Source organism: Trachurus japonicus, chromosome 6, assembly GCF_045865225.1.
Source record: "Trachurus japonicus isolate A0001 chromosome 6, Traja_1.0".
NCBI lineage: Eukaryota > Metazoa > Chordata > Actinopteri > Carangiformes > Carangidae > Trachurus > Trachurus japonicus.
In genome coordinates, this window is record NC_140912.1 from 11820000 (window position 1) to 11836061 (window position 16062).

At 40.6% G+C, this 16062-nt stretch overlaps 1 long non-coding RNA gene across 1 annotated transcript in view; it reads left to right on the top strand.

Moving 5' to 3' along the window:
• The first annotated feature begins 9942 nt into the window (after positions 1–9942).
• LOC146985646 (uncharacterized) overlaps positions 9943–16062 on the top strand; it is a 43766-nt gene continuing 37646 nt past the window's right edge. Inside the window, exon 1 of the long non-coding RNA XR_015035986.1 lies at positions 9943–10659. This is a non-coding gene — a long non-coding RNA (uncharacterized LOC146985646). The remainder of the gene's footprint in view (positions 10660–16062) is intronic.

A 16062-nucleotide genomic window follows, 5' to 3' on the forward strand; every position in this document is an offset into this window, starting at 1 on the left:
CACAGGTGAAGAACAGCTGATTTTACTATGCTCGGTGACGTGCATCCCACCTGACTCCTCCCCGGATGTGACACACCCACACACACACACCAAACACTACATGGCATCTACAATGCATAAAACATCAACTTTTCTGTACTCTATATTTATGTAATCCAATTAATTGTATGATTTTGTGTCTTTTGTCATCCAGCTCCACAAGTGGGAACTTTTGGAGAGGCACCCCATCCTCTTCCTAGGAAAAAAAAAAGGAAGGGGCTTTGTGTCAGAGTGGCTGTGTCAATGGTACAGTGAGAATGAGATTGTGAAAGCTTCCATCCAAGCCATGGAACTTATTATGAGAGACTTCTCAATGGTAATGTATATAAATGTGCAATAACCCAAACACATGAAAGTGTTCAGGGAGACACTGATTACATTACAGTCCACTGCCCCGTCCATTGTTTTTTGTGTTCTTTTAAATGATTAGTTTGATGTTACAATTGTAAACTGAAAGTGTGTGGTCCAAACAGCAGCAACAGAATGGCAGCATAGAATAATGGCATCAATAGTAATAGGAATCAAATGTTACTTATTGGTGAGAATAAGAATAGTTGATTGACAATATGGTGTTGAAGTAATTTGCTAAATCATGGATTTTGCAACATTTGCTAATCAGAAGGGAGGGAAAAGGAGTTAATGATAACAATAATAATAGTAATACATTTTATTGAAAAGCTCCTTTCAAGCCACTCAAGGACACTTTTCAGAAAATAACATCAACAAGCAAAAATCATTAATAAACAACATTCAAAAAGGTTTGCTACCTTACTTAGAGGTTGGAGGTGTGCAGCCATCTAACAGGTCACTGTGGCTGTTCCTGACTGTTGCATTACTCGTAACTCTGCAATGTTTAAACAGATCTACTGTTAAAGGAATGACAAAAAATAGCCATTTTCTGTTTTGTAGAGACTGTTTCTATCTCCTCTCTACTCCCTGACAGTGTCATGGATGTACGCTGATGTGTCTGTTCGCTGAGGGCTGAGCTAACCAACACAAGCACACTAAGTGCCATGCAAAAACTGAATTGAATTGAAGAATGCAGACCTCTGTCAAGGCCAATTGTCCCTTCCTCTTTGCAAATCTCCAACCACAACCATTATGTATGTCCAGATAAATTCTAAAAATATTAGGACTACAACCATGTTTCCAAAACAGTAGAGGCACTGTGTAAAATCATGTCAACACAAACAGACTGGGATGATTTTCAAATAATAGAATTGTCATATGTAATGGGAAATATCACTAAAACAACATATCAGAAGTTGAAACTGAGAAATAATTTCACTGTTTTTGATAATGGTGTGCTCATTTTGAATTTGATGCGAGCAACACATTTCCAAAAAAATTCTGTCTGTGGCAACAAAAGACTTGTAAAGCTGTGAAACAGAAAACAGCTGGTGGAAGATCTCAATGAATGTGGTTAACTGTCAACAGGTTAGTAACATGATTAGGTATAAAAAGAGCATCCCATACAGGTTTTTGAGAAACATATACTACCAATTAGACAATGTAGGTAGGGACAGACAAAGAAGGTCTTGTTTATTAAAATGCAAGAGATTGGTACATGATCCTGTTCCAAACATGTTGTATCAAGTTCTAAATGAGCATATCATTTTCAACAAGAATTATATAAAGTGTTCATGTTGTATTTCTTTTTTGTAATATTCACACAATCAAATGAGGTGACCTCGAATAGTCGACTATTCGACGATCCAGTTCCGAGGTGTGATTCCACTATCAACCTCGTTGTCAAATCATCACAAAATGTGGTTATGAAAAAAATGATTGTACCATTCTGAATAGGGGTGCTCACTGCTGCTGAACATCTGATTTTACACAGAATTTCTTTGTTTTCTTATAATATAGGCAAAACTGTTTTGATAGAAACAAGTGCTCGAACACTGATACCACCTGTCTCTCTCTCTAGCTCACAACCGTCTTCCTCACTCTCTCTCTCTCTCGCTTGCTCCCACACTCTAAATTTGGGCCTAAAGTTTTATTTACAATAACTAAGGGATGCCTTCTTTGTCTATTGCACAGCACACACACACAAACAATGGCAACAACAAAAAAACAGCGCTGTCCATGGTGCTGTGACACACGACCCCTGAACCGTCTATACAAGCACAAGATAACCGTATCGTGGCCAAACAACAATGGGACTTTTTATTCGGCAATCGGCATACACACTCATTAATTCATAGCACAAACTCAAACTTGTCATCTCTACACTGTCTCCAAAAGATTGACAGTGATGTCGTGCACGCAGCCTAATAAGTGGGATCAGGAAAAGGATGGATGGAGAGTGACCTGTTATCTTATGCCAACTGAAGAAGTTGTTTATTCAGGTGTTTCGTTTCTTCAGATCATAAAAAGACGCAAATGAGATCATGAATCTATGAGAGAAAAAACAACATGATTCCACGATTAGTTGACTATGGGCAAATCTGTAGTCGAGGACACCCCTAATCAAATACTTGTTGCATTTTCCTATGCAGCTTAAATCAAATTAAAATGCTTATACCAAAGTCTACATCACAGTTTCCTCTTCCCAACAGTGATAATGGCACCTGTACCAGACACCGCAGCGGGCGAGAGTACAGCAGCAAATTCAGAGGATCCTCCCATGTCCACCTCCCAGACTCCTCCTGTCTCCTCCTGTCCTGTTTCTACCCCTCTCATTCCCCCTTTGTCCTCCTGTCCTATGTCCACCTCCCAGACTCCTCCTGTCTCCTCCTGTCCTGTTTCTACCCCTCTGACTCCCCCTTTGTCCTCATGTCCTGCGTCCACCTCCCAGACTCCTCCTGTCTCCTCCTGTGTTGTGTCTCCCTCCCCAACTCCTCCTGTCTCCTCTTGTCAAACCCATCCACAGAAAAACAGACGAAAGAGAGGGATGAAGCAGATGAGTGGTATGTATGTGTTTGGGGTCACCAGTAGTCTTATTATCACAATATGAATATTTGTCAAACTGTTTCAGTGACAAGAGTCTCATTCTAGCCTTCTCTCAGCCCATAACTTGCACCATTGTTTGATTGGCCATGATTTCTACAAAGGAACATAACATGCATATAATAGCAAACTATTTAGTGGAAAATAAGGGGTAAACATGAAGTTAAATACAGGTAACTCCTTGATGGGACAGTTCTGCTGATGTCATCCAGCATCATAAGGACTTAAAGTCAAATCTAAATGTATTTATTAGGGCTGGGACTCGATTAAAAAAATTAATCGAATTAATTAGAGGCTTTGTAATTAATTAATCGCATTTTAATCGCATATAAATATTTGACCTGAGAACAGTGAGAAGCATTTTTTTTTTCACATGGATTTTAGTATACCATTGAATGACTGAATACATAAGCTTTTAAGCATTCAAGGTGGTACTTAACCAAGACCAACAGACTAGGGATGCAAATTATCGATGAATTCATTAATGGATATTTGATACATACAGATTAAATGGTCTTTCCTTCCAATACACTATGATGATTACTGTAGTATTTAACTAGGCTACTTAAATCACAGTAGCATAAACTGATTTGTTGAACTCAGCCTGATGTAAACATTAATAAAACTCAGTAACCAATCACACAGGCAGCTCCATGTTGTCCCTGTGTGATGTTCAGGGACAGGTCAGGACAGTCTGAAGACAGATAGCTCTGAGGGTGAAGTCCTATCATAATGAGATGAGATGCACCTGTGACAGTGACAGGTCATAGATATAGCGCTGCAGCTGAGCAATTAGGCTATAGCGCATTTAGCGTGCGCCCGTGTCTGTGTATCTATGTGCAGGCAGAGATCAGAGATGGTGTTTTAAATAACCATGCTAGCGTTTCACCAGCTCTCATCTCAGCTAGTCAGGCTCTCAAACTGCCGCCTCTCTCGCGTGCGGGCGCACCGCACGTAGACACACGTGAGAAAAAAATGAAAAAAATTGAAAAAAAAATGTTTTTTTAAATAGTTGCAATTAAAATGCGTTAATTTTTTTAAAGTGTTAATTTTTGTGTAATTAATTAATCGTAATTAATGCGTTAAAGTCCCGGCCCTAGTATTTATATAGCCCAAATCCATAAAATCAATGACATTTTTCTCAATCCATACAATGACATCCTCTGTCCTGAGACCCTCAATTTCAATTTGGGTAAGGAACAACTACTATGATTTTTGTCAGGAAACCAAATTCTGACATAATTTTCTGCAGTACGTTACACTTCTGATGTTAGAAGCATTATGTTTTGATAGATTTTGAACTCTTTGTCAGAGATGTCTGTTAATAAACCATTGCCATTTTTTAAATTCATTTCAGAATGTCCCATTCATCAAGGCTCAAGCAGTTTCCCCTACAAAAAAATACTGAGGCAAAGAATCAGTGAGGTATGTTTCAAGGCAGATTAGAAACAACTGATAATGAAAATATCTCTGTGGCACCATCAATTTAGATGTTTTGTTATAGCTAGGACATATTACAGGTGGAGGTCTAATGAAGTGCTGCCTCCATTTCCTTTCAACACCTATGTTAAAGAGGAACTAAGCAGGATTTCTCCCGTGGCTATGCTACATTTTTTTCAAAATCGCCTGTGTGGTTTTTGGTCATTTTCTCCAAAACCACCCAGTTTCAACCAAACCTTCTGCGTTGGACTTCCCTCGGACCCCCAGATGATATATCCAAGTTTGGAGAAATTTTAATTTTTGGTCAAAAAAAGTTTTTTTGAAGAAATTTTAATTTTTGGTCAAAAATAAAAAAGATTGAACAAATTTAAATTTTTGGTCAAAAAAAAAAAAATCGACAACACGGTTAAAGTCTTTTCAAAACCGCCTGCGTGGGTTTTGGTCATTTTCTCCAAAACCACCGGCCCGATTTCAACCAAATCTTCTGTGTTCAACTCCCCTCAGACCCCCAGATGATATATCCGAGTTTGGAGAAATTTGAAGAAATTTTAATTTTTGTCAAAAAAAAAAAAAAATCGACAACCCCCGCTGGTTACAGTAAAGTCTTTTCAAAATTGCCTGTGTGGTTTTTGGTCATTTTCTCCAAAACCACTGGCCCGATTTCAACCAAATCTTCTGCCTTCAACTCCCCTCAGACCCCCAGATGATATATCCGAGTTTGGAGAAATTTGAAGAAATTAAAATTTTTGTCAAAAAAAAAAAAAAACACAACCCCGCGTGTAGAACCCGATAATATAATAAATTCCCAATAATGTAATAAAAAATTTCACTTGAGTGGATTGAAAATGTAATAAAACCTGATAATGTAGTAACTTCCCAATAATGTAATAAAGTGCATTTCCCAATAATGTAATACACTCTTAACCAATAATGTAATAAAGTATTACATTAACGGGAGGTTATTACCTTTGACCTCTAGGGGGACACATATTCTGTCCAATCTTAATGAAACTTAGCGTATGATCTTCAGACCAAGCTGAACAAATGTGTCAAACAGATTCTTCTCAAATTTAAAGGGACAACGAGGAGTTTTGGAAAAGCAAAGCGTTTTCACACTACATTTATGAGCCTCCGTGGGCACCGTGAAATTCTTTGACTGGCACAAGACGGACTCATGTTTTCCATAAACAGCGATTCGGCGGCGTTATTCTCATGACTCGCCGCGAAACCGAAAGTAAGGAAACGCTCAGCATTTCCGCCACCACTAATTATAACAAATTAGAACACGGCTCTCTTGAATACTCGATTCTGATTGGTCAATCACCAATATTCTGCGGTGTTTATTTCTCGATAGACCACCGCTGAGCGGACCGTTGCTAGGGACTCCATAGCAACGGCCGACTCTGCATGTCCGGTCACGGCCGCTGTTTTGCTGAGCCTCCTCCCGTTCGTGCATTTGAAGCCTTTGATAATCAAACAGTGGATCGATGGATTACCATACACGTTACGTGTATTTTGTGTAGTCCTATCTAAGAGATTATGGGGTGCGTTTGTGTCGCGGAGCTACAGAGAGGAGAGGAGCTGTGACACGGTCAGAGGTTCTGATGCAAGTTTACTTTTCAGCCACGATGTGGAAATAAGGAGCCTCCACTCTCCCTGTAACAGGTTACAAGTCGTTTATCTAACATCACTATTAGTCCGAAGCTATTTAATGACGGTAAAAATGAAACATAAAGTAAATATCCTGCATAGTTTCTCTTTTCTGTGCTGCGTTGGTCAGAGCGGCGTCCCGAGCAACGGTCTAATTTTACATGAATAAAATCTCTTTTTATCATTATTTTGTGTTACATTATTGAATGATTTAGTTGTAGGCCGTGTTCTAAGCGGGATAATGTATAGTTGGTCGGTTGTTATGGAGAAATAAACCCCTTCAGGTTGTATGAAACCATACAACCTGTCGGGGTTTATTTCTCCATAACAACCTCCGAACTATACATTATCCCTTACATAACGATAGAGACAAAACGATATATTTATCGAAAATGGGCCTATTAACAAGTGTGGGTAACGTAGATTCATCCACATTAATATGAGACTTTTTTATTGTCGCGGAATTTTTCGTTCTGCCGATGGAGAAACTCCTTGTTGTCCCTTTAAAAACAGTTTGGCTGTGACGGCCAAACAAATACGACAGCATGGCTGCACAAAAAAGTGTGACCTTTGACCTCGGGGGGCGCTGCAGTATTTGTCCATATAATGGTTGTGAATGGATACCACTTTTCTTCGTCCAAAAAGACACACAAAAAAACATCCAAATGCCTCCATACTGCTCGTCTGTAATGTCCCTCTTGTATTGAAGCCCCGACATGAGAAATTGTTCCGAAAAAAATCAAATAAGTCTATATTTTAAGCTTGTTTATAGTGGAAGCTCCCAGTGTCTCAGTTCACTGCTCTTCCTGTGTCATGTCGGGGCTTCAATACAAGAGGGACATCACAGACGAGCAGTATGGCGGTATTTGGATGTTTGTTGGTGTGTCTTTTTGGACGAAGAAAAGTGGTGTCCATTCACAACCATTATATGGACAAATACTGCTGTGCGGACCCAGCGTCTGCAACGTAGAGATGTTAAGAGCTCCCTGATCAGGCTAAAAGAAAGAGTTGTGTTGGAGAAGGTGTTAGATGGTACACAGCCTACTGCTCTGCCTCTGTGGAGCCTCATTCATTTTTTTCTTACTTGTTAGAAGCATGAATATTTGTGGGCGCATGGCTAAAGTAACTGGAATGTAACATTAAAATTAGTGTAGGCCTACCGAGTACAGTGGATATACAGTATGTATATCAGCACATAGGCTTCCCAGTGAAGCAAACAGGTGTTACTCATTCACTCTTTCCTGGTTGCCCTCCATCGTTTGCCCTGGCTGCCAGCATGCAGAGATGTTTTGCCACCTTTTCTCCACAACCCCCTCACACTGCTCAGTTGGAGCTTGTTTCCACTCATCTCTGCTAAGATGTTCTTTCCATCTTTAATTTTATGCAGCACCCATGGGGTTGGTTTCTTAAAGGCAAACATTGAGTCTGGCTTATATCTAACAAATAGTAAATCTCCAGGTAGACATCCTAAGTTCAGCAGTTGCACAGCAGTTGCAGTGTAGTTTTTGGCTCATTTGCGCTGCACTCTGGCTAAATTGGAACTTATTTCAAACTAAAAACAAAGCAGAGTGAGCACCAGCTTCTTTACAGCATGCTGCTTTGAGTGAAGGAATTCAAAGGTTGCTCATGTCTAATAATAATATATGCACACCACAAGTTGTGGATCATCATTACAACAATGATGGAAAACGTAGATTGAGCTATGTTTGCACGTGGCAGCAGGTGAGTGACTGTTACCCTGTAAACGGATGTTTCTCAGACTGCTTGAGACTGAGATGTTTGACATTGTGGGCTGCAATTAGATATATTTGTTGTTAAACTATGCAGCTCCCATTAGGCTAATGAGAGAAAAGCTTACATCAGTTTATCATGTAGGATTGATGCCATTAGTGGTGTCAGTTATTTGGTTCAAGAGACTCTCAGTCTGTTTGCCTTTTTAAGCACTCCTTGCTACTTACAAACTCAGATTTAGTTTTTTTTTTCTTTGTATCGTAGACCACAATAATTTATTCTGCAGACTTATGAACATTACTGTTGAAACTGTATAAGTATTCCACATAATGACTCTCTCTTGGATGAATGATCATCATTTATGGCAGTGCATTTCTTTATTTTCATTATTTCACATGGGATAAATTCATGTTTACCCCAGTTGTTAATATATATATATATATATATTTTAACTTATTGGACACATAGTGAAGATGAAGTCACAGAATTAATCAACACGGCAGAATGTGTGATTCCAGTTTTCCTTACAGGCTCGCTAACATTGTTTGTTAGACTTTGGAAACGTATGAATAGATATGTGACGCTCAAGGTAACCTCTCACAGTTTCCCTGCCTCATTACCATACACTGAAGCTCATTACAGTCACTTCAAATAAAAAGAGAAAAGTGCAGCTGTTTTTTTTTTCACCATATACGCCGTGGGCAATCAAGACTAGTCACAAGACAGTAACCAGTGGTGTTACCAAAAAAAACTCAATTACAGAATCTCACAAGCCTACGTATTATGTTTCACTTCTGAGAAACCAAAAATGACGTCTATCTGTGCCTTTTCTCTGACTCTGACCCTCAAAGATACATTTGTTATCTGCTCACTGAAAATAAAAATAAAAACTTATATTCATATGTTTTGCAACTGGCAGCTTGAAATGTTAATATTCTCAAGCCAACACTGCAACAGCTATTATTTCATTCACCACATGAGGGCAGTAGCATTCCTACTACTGCTCCTCCATCCACCAGTTGCTCATGAGAAGTTTCTTCAAGAAGGGGCCTCTGTATCTGAGGCTGTTTGTGGTGTAAACATGAGGATTTCAGCAAATATTTATTCATCATTATTTTAAATTTAGGTGGTGGTTTTTTGAAGTATTTAGAAATGAAGTATAGATTTGCACTTTCAGAGATTAAAAATGAGAAATCCTGTAAATGTAGATGCTTGCCACACTAATAAAACATAACACCATCTGTATACATATCTTACATGTTGCCCTTTCATTGACTCTGTCAACATTAACTCCGATGCAACGACTCTCAAGAGGGCAGAAATTTTTATCCTACAAACTCCAAGTGTTGACTGAAGCAAATTTGACATGACTATAAGGCCAGACCCTCAAATTAAAACAGTGTGTCTTTGGTATTTTAGGCACATTTTGTGTTTGACCTGCTGATCAGAAAGTAAGCACCAGTAGCAGTCGGCCTGTCACTGCCCCCCACCCCCACCCCTCCCCTCCTTCCCTCCCATTTGAAGTGTCTGCCTTGGTGCAGGTCAGGATCTCACTGAGTATTTAACAGCTGCTAAGTGTTACTGGTGATCAGCTCCTGATCCTGGTGGTTTACTCTCTCCAGCACACTCGTGTCACATCACATACAACAAGGGGTATTAACACAATACCCCTGAGGAGCAACCCATAGGGGCATCATAGCTATTTATTGGCATCATATACTGCGTTTATTATAATGCACCAAAACAACTCCTATTGTTTGTAAAAAAAAAAAAACCTGTTTGGAAACTTGATTCTGATTTTGATGGCATATAATATGCTGTCGTCGTTTTGTTTTTGTTTTGTTTTTTTGGTGTGTATTTTTTTAATTTTTATTGTAATAGTGCGGCCATTGCTTCTGCCTCCAGGATGATGAAGCTTGAAATCAAACTGAAAGCAGCTGAGTTTTAGAATCTGGTGAAAATCAATCTGACACAAAGACTGTGTGTTGACATACTGTGAGGATTTTTTTCTTTCTGTTTGTTATATCACACATGTTAAAGACTGCTTTCATTTCACTGGAGAATATCAGAAATAGAGGATTTATCCTGCTTAGATTTTGTGATGTGAATCGACAGTTTGTGGTTAAACTCCTCTCAGAGTATCTCTGATTATGTCAGCGTTTTCCATCTTAATTGTGGCCACCGGAAAAATACTTGGACAAACTTTTGGACCCTGTCTATAGTAACAAATCTTAGCGGAAGAACAAACACAGGACAACATACATTTGAGAGCACTTCTTTGTTCTCAATATGTTACCAGTTACAGTGGTGGGATTTGCAGTCGTTCTGCTGCTGTGAGAGGAACTTGTGTAAAAGCACTTAAAATAATGTTTGATTTTTTCCCAGTTTGGGGTCACTGCAAGGGATTGATGTTGTCGTATTTACCTCTTTGCTCCAGTGTAGTCTTGCACCACTTCATCTCTTCTTTCCTCATAAAAATTCCTCCCAGGAAAAAGGGAGAAGAGAGTGAAGGATGGGGGGTGGCTGAGGTGGGGCTGAGGGGCTCCGTGTTCAGTTTGTTTTAGCCCCCCCTGTTTGGAGAGGAAACTTTCATTGCTTGATGATTTATGAGTGCTTAGCCGCCCAGGGGAATTAGAGAGTCCCCTTTTCCTGCATGTAATAACCCACCCTCCGACATAAAACCTACATTTCTCCTTTGTGTTGTGTTTATCCAGTGTGAAAGGTGTTAGGTCCGGTGGGGAGTTAAAGGGCCTGGAGACGCCCCTCAGGACCGTTCAACAGAAACCATACCAGCGGCAGACGAGCCACATCTGCTGCGATGAGACGGCAAAAACCCACAGCGAAAATGTGAGAATCTTAACAGTTCACTCAGCAACACAGTTTGAGATATGAAACATGGGGTGAGCAGCCCACTGTAACAGTCGGGCCGTGTTGTTGTGGTAAAGAGCAACTGAATTGTCCTACTGCTACCGAGTCCCACAGCACGAGTGGCCTTGGACTCGACCAGTCAGCCTTTATGACGCAGTACGGTGCCCATGACCCAGTGTGAAACAGGAAGTGAGCTGGAAAGGCAAGGAAATTAGTCTGTAGGGATGGGTCGTTTCTCAGGCCGAGCATCACCGCTGTCTTGAGAGATCTTCAGCGCTCTGTGACTCACTCGTGGAGCATGTGTTTTCAGTCTGCAGGACTTGGATTTAACTGATGACTACAAATAGATGGCCTGAGCTATCCCATGTGAGAAGACCACAAAGTGCTCTATGGTTACAGCGGAGAAAACTGTAAGAAAAATGTAACTGAGAAAAATGTAAAGCATCTCGCCTTCAGCCAAATAGTGACTGAGACCGCTTCATTGTTCCCCATTAGTTATCTCTTTCGTTTTTTTTTTCTTCTCACTTTCTCTGTTCGCCCTGTGTTTCTGTGTTGCAAAGTTTCCTCACAGCTGGAGGCTAATGCAGTGCTTAGGTTCTCATTGCACACCAGATTTTCTCGCCCTGTGGCCTTGGCTTGGAGCTGTCATCTCTGCCTGTCAATCAGGTCCGCCGTGATCCAGTGCACATAAGTCCGCGAGAGGTCAACTGTTGTGTGTGTCTGACCTTTGAGCTCTGCCGCAGGAGGGCTCCTAGTGCAAATGCACAGAACAAGGCCGGACTTGAGTGCACGATAAATCAGAAGGATGCTTCACCACCCCCATATTCACAAGATTCATAATTGGAAGCATATTGCGGAGAAGAGAGAGACAAAATGCTGCTCTGGAGCTGAGAGGTTGAGGGGGTTAGAAACACAGGCTGATAACAAAGTTGAAGAGTGTGCGGGGGGAATCAGCGGAAAGGCTGCTGGTTTCAGTATGTTGACTCTTAAAGTTTAAAAGGCTGCACATGGGCAAAGTATAAACTAGAGGCATCAGCGTGGTGTGTTTTCATTGTCACAGCATGCCAACTGACAGTCAAGACTGTTTTATCAGTCATATTATTTTGCTCTACCATATGTGTCTAGTAAATACAAAACATAACTGCGTTTATAAATTCAAACCAATCTAGCCTCATATGTAATGCTTCTGAGAATATGCACTTTTATATTTGCCTGTTACTTTAACAACACTCTGCTCTGCAACAGTGCGCGAGTGCTGATTTAACCCTGTAACCCAGCGGTTGCGTCCACACCGTTCACCTCCTTTAGCCTTCCCCAAACCTACTCTCGTGTGTCGGTACCGCTTTAAATCCTTTCCCTCTCTGTTTATGTTAGCATGTCAAAAAGCCACACTAGACAATTCCACACTCTAATAAACTGAAGTTTTATTAGTGGGAGTCGGCAAATGATGTGCGCCGTCATGAGGCTGTTCCCATGGTAACAGACCGCAGAGATGCCTGTCAGGCAGCTGGCATGCCATCAGCTGTTTGGTGGCTCTAATGCCAGCTGATGGGAAAATAGAGGAGAGGCTGCAGACTGACCACAGATTAACAAAGTAAGCTGATACCCTCTCAGGCATGGGAAGACCCTCGCTCTGATACACTCACAGCGGGGTTGTTGAAAGTTTTTATTCTACGCCTGCTGCTTACAAAAGTGCTTTTCTATCGCATCTTAAACCTGGGGTTGCTAACCTTTATTATTTTTTGAATTTACAACTTAACTTTCTTCCCCTCTTTATTTCACTGTGGTTACTCACTGAATCAAAAAAAAAAAAAAATACAGAAAAGTAAAACTGGCAACTCTCAGATAGCAGCTTCATAACAATTTCATGCACTGCTGAATGGAGATGATAGACTAGTTACTGTTGTTCAGAATCAGTGTATTTCTTCTCAGGAGGTGACAGGGAGCGTTGAGAGAAAAACACAGCAGAGTCACACTGAGCCAAGTTCAAGGTAATGCACTATAATAGCTCATGAATCATGTAACTATTGCTTTTTTTTCTTTTTTGCCAAATCATATTGTTTCCTTTTGGTCTGGTCCAGTGCTGGGACGTGGCTAAGACAAGTTATAACATCTTTTAAACAGTACGTCCTTCGTGTACGCCATCATTAAGTGAAGAAAAAGAAGACTACTTGTTCTGCAGACCTTAATAAATGTCCCACACCGATTCATTCTGATTTGTAAGTAAGCCGTCCAATGAGGACACACACACACGCTCAGACACGGGTTTTTGCTGTCGTAGAGCCAGAGACCCCATTAGAAAGCACTTAGGGAAATGAGGTATCCACGCTCCCCTCATGCCCATGTCAAGTCCTCCTTCTACACTTAACTTCCTGTTACTGACACAGTGACCCATCAGATCCCTCAGAGTGTAGACGACCTACAGTAAAATGTGCAAACAGTGTCCCAGCAAACGTTACTTCAATAACATTATTTTTCTCAGACAACACCATCTTGACTCCTATTTATGTCTTCTGTCTTCACTTTGTTGGCAGATCTTGCTAAAAAAAACAGATGTCACTGCTTTCAGATCAGTTGTACACTCATGCTGTTTAGGATTGGTTTCTTATGTGTGTCAAAAGCGTAGCTAAATGTGAACTGTTTACTGGCATTTCTTGTAATGAGGGACTTTTTACTGGATAAAGTGATGTATGTTGTGTTCCTTTCTCTTCAGCCGCCTGCTCCTCCTCACAAAGCCGTGCTGAGGAGCTGTGCTGCTGACTTATGGCGCTCAGCAGGAAACTGCTCTTTTATGCCCCTTAGGACAGCATCAATATATCAAGCCTCTGCTGGCTCTTTTGATTTACAACAAGATGTCACTTGAAGTTATTTCAATGAGGTAGACTTTGGTTTCATAGCAGCAAACATGGCCTGCACGAATTTACATGTCTGAGTGTGCTAGGGATTTTTTTTTCTTCTTTTACTGGTCAGTGTGCTCGTCATTTTCCTTTGGCTCCAGTCCTCTGGAGTTCATAGGAGTCCCTCCACTGGTCCAGAAGTCGGTGGAGAGATTTGATTTACAGTGCAGGCAGCAATTTTATTTTCAAACCAATGGGATCATTTAACAGTGTAAGCCAAAGTGTCAGCTCTAAAATATAAGAACCTATAAGATTTTTTTCTCTTGCTGAAAGCTGATATAAGCTCTGATTTACAACCTTGGCCTTGCTAATGATGGCCCTTAATGAGCTGCTCAAGCATCCACTTGTTTATGGAGCAGGCTGATTGACAGGCCAACCGATGGAAAAATAAAGTAGTGAATGAGGAATTGGATCTGTCCCCTTTTGCCATATCAGCAAGGCCCTAGTGTAGTGGGGTGAACTTTGAAGTGCCCTAATGGTCTTCATGGTCCCTTAACCGTGCAGGCTTCTATTAAGGGTGTCAGTGGAGCCTGGATGGAGCAGCGTGACCCATTAGGTTTAATGAGAGCTGTTCAGGGCACAGTGGGCTGCTCTTCTTCCTCCCTGAAAGTGTTTATTTATCTCATGTACCCGTGTTGGAGACAGATGGAGGGTGCAGGGGCACTCTGTCTCTTTAACTAGTTGCTCCATTTTGTCATTTAGGTTTCTGATTCCTATCAGTCCTGTGACCCCAGACCCTCTGCTTTAGTACTGTGGTCTCACAGAGGTCATAATTAGTATGTCCCAGAGGATTTATCATCAGTTATTAAAGAATAAGCCTGTCTGATGACATTTTGTAGTTTTCTTACTTCTCATGGAAATCCACTCACCTATATAGAGCCCCCTTGTTTTCCAAAAGTAATATAATAGTACACTACACCAATGCACTAGCTATTGCTGTTTCATTCATATGGACACTGTCCTTTATTTTGATTGAATCCCACATGTGACTGTCCTGCCACTGTAAATACTCACTGGCACGTCAAATGTGGAGCTTAAATAGACCTCAACAAATGCTCAATTTAGTCCTGTTGGAGGAAATTTAACCAGAAACTATAGTGCCAAGATGTTTAGGAAATTATTTAGCCTTTTTAAAAATTAAAAGGATATGTTTATGTCTGCTTAAAGATTACAAGAGGAACCAGTCTAAAACCACAGACAAGCCACAGAAGTCAGAAAGCAATGACAGACAGACAAACATCTTGCTGGTTTTGGTTTTTTCGTAGTAGTTTTTGATGCTGTAAAAACTTTCTAATGTTCTTTTGAAAATTCATATAGAAGTTATATTTATTGTTACTGCCATAATTGTCATTGAAAAACATTGGCTACTGTAAAAGAGGAGAGGGCTGTTGTATGATTAGTATTTCATCGGACATGTACAAGCCTGCACTGAAGCAGCTCTTCTACCTTTCCATTGCAATCTTATTGATGATCTCCAGTTCCAGTATTCGAGCTGGAAGCTTCAGTGGGTGACAGCAGGCTTCTTCTGAGTTTTCACATTCTCATGCGATCAGAGCTCTCCAGTAAAACTCTTGCACAACTGTGGAAAAGACGGCAATTGTTGCTGGGAGCGAGCAGATGGGAGGGCTCCAACATTCTTTGCAGGGCAAAGACCACAGCAATGGCAAGATGTGAATTGGCACATGTTATCTCTTTTTTTGTTGTTTTTGTATTCCTGGCCATGCCTTCTCTTTGTCTTACATGAGAGAGTTGTCCTTAGTGATTGTGCCTTCTGTGGATGATATTCAGCACAAAGTTTGAAATAAAGGCTGGATTGATTACAGAGTTTTTGATGCGCTTATGAAAATGTTTTGGTGAGGACTGTTTTGTTGCATGATTGAGCTCGTATTGCAAAAACAAAGAACATCTGTGTAAAATGATGGTGCATAGTGTATTGCATGACAGCTTTCTCTCACCCCTGCTATAGCTAGACCGTTAGCCAAAGACCACCTGGAGGTATTTAAGGCCCATTCAAACTATTAGGCTTAACTTTGGGTCTAATGGCTCGGGCAGAGCATCCCATCTGGAAGCTGCTGATGTGAAAAAAAGAATGGGATCACATATCATCCATGTTTAACCACACACACACATGCACATTCATCTTGAGTCAGTGATACATGAAATATTTGTGTAATTTGCCAATGCATTTTTTTTTGTATTAAGCTCTTAATGTAATTTCCTCTCAGTTTGTGAGTATCTGTATACATTCATTGGCCTTATTCTGGTAGTTGGCAAGACTGTATGTAAAGTTTTTACATCACTAAGGCGACCATGCAATACACAGGGAGGCTGTTTTAATAGCCCTTCATTGTGAAAAGTGAGATTTCCATCAAATTTTTTATCATCGAGATGCTTAGTCCACAGTAAAACGCACACAGAAGCTTAAAACTTGCCTGAAAATGAGCTGTCAGACCCTCTGTTGGTCACAAATATACAGCCATGCCCT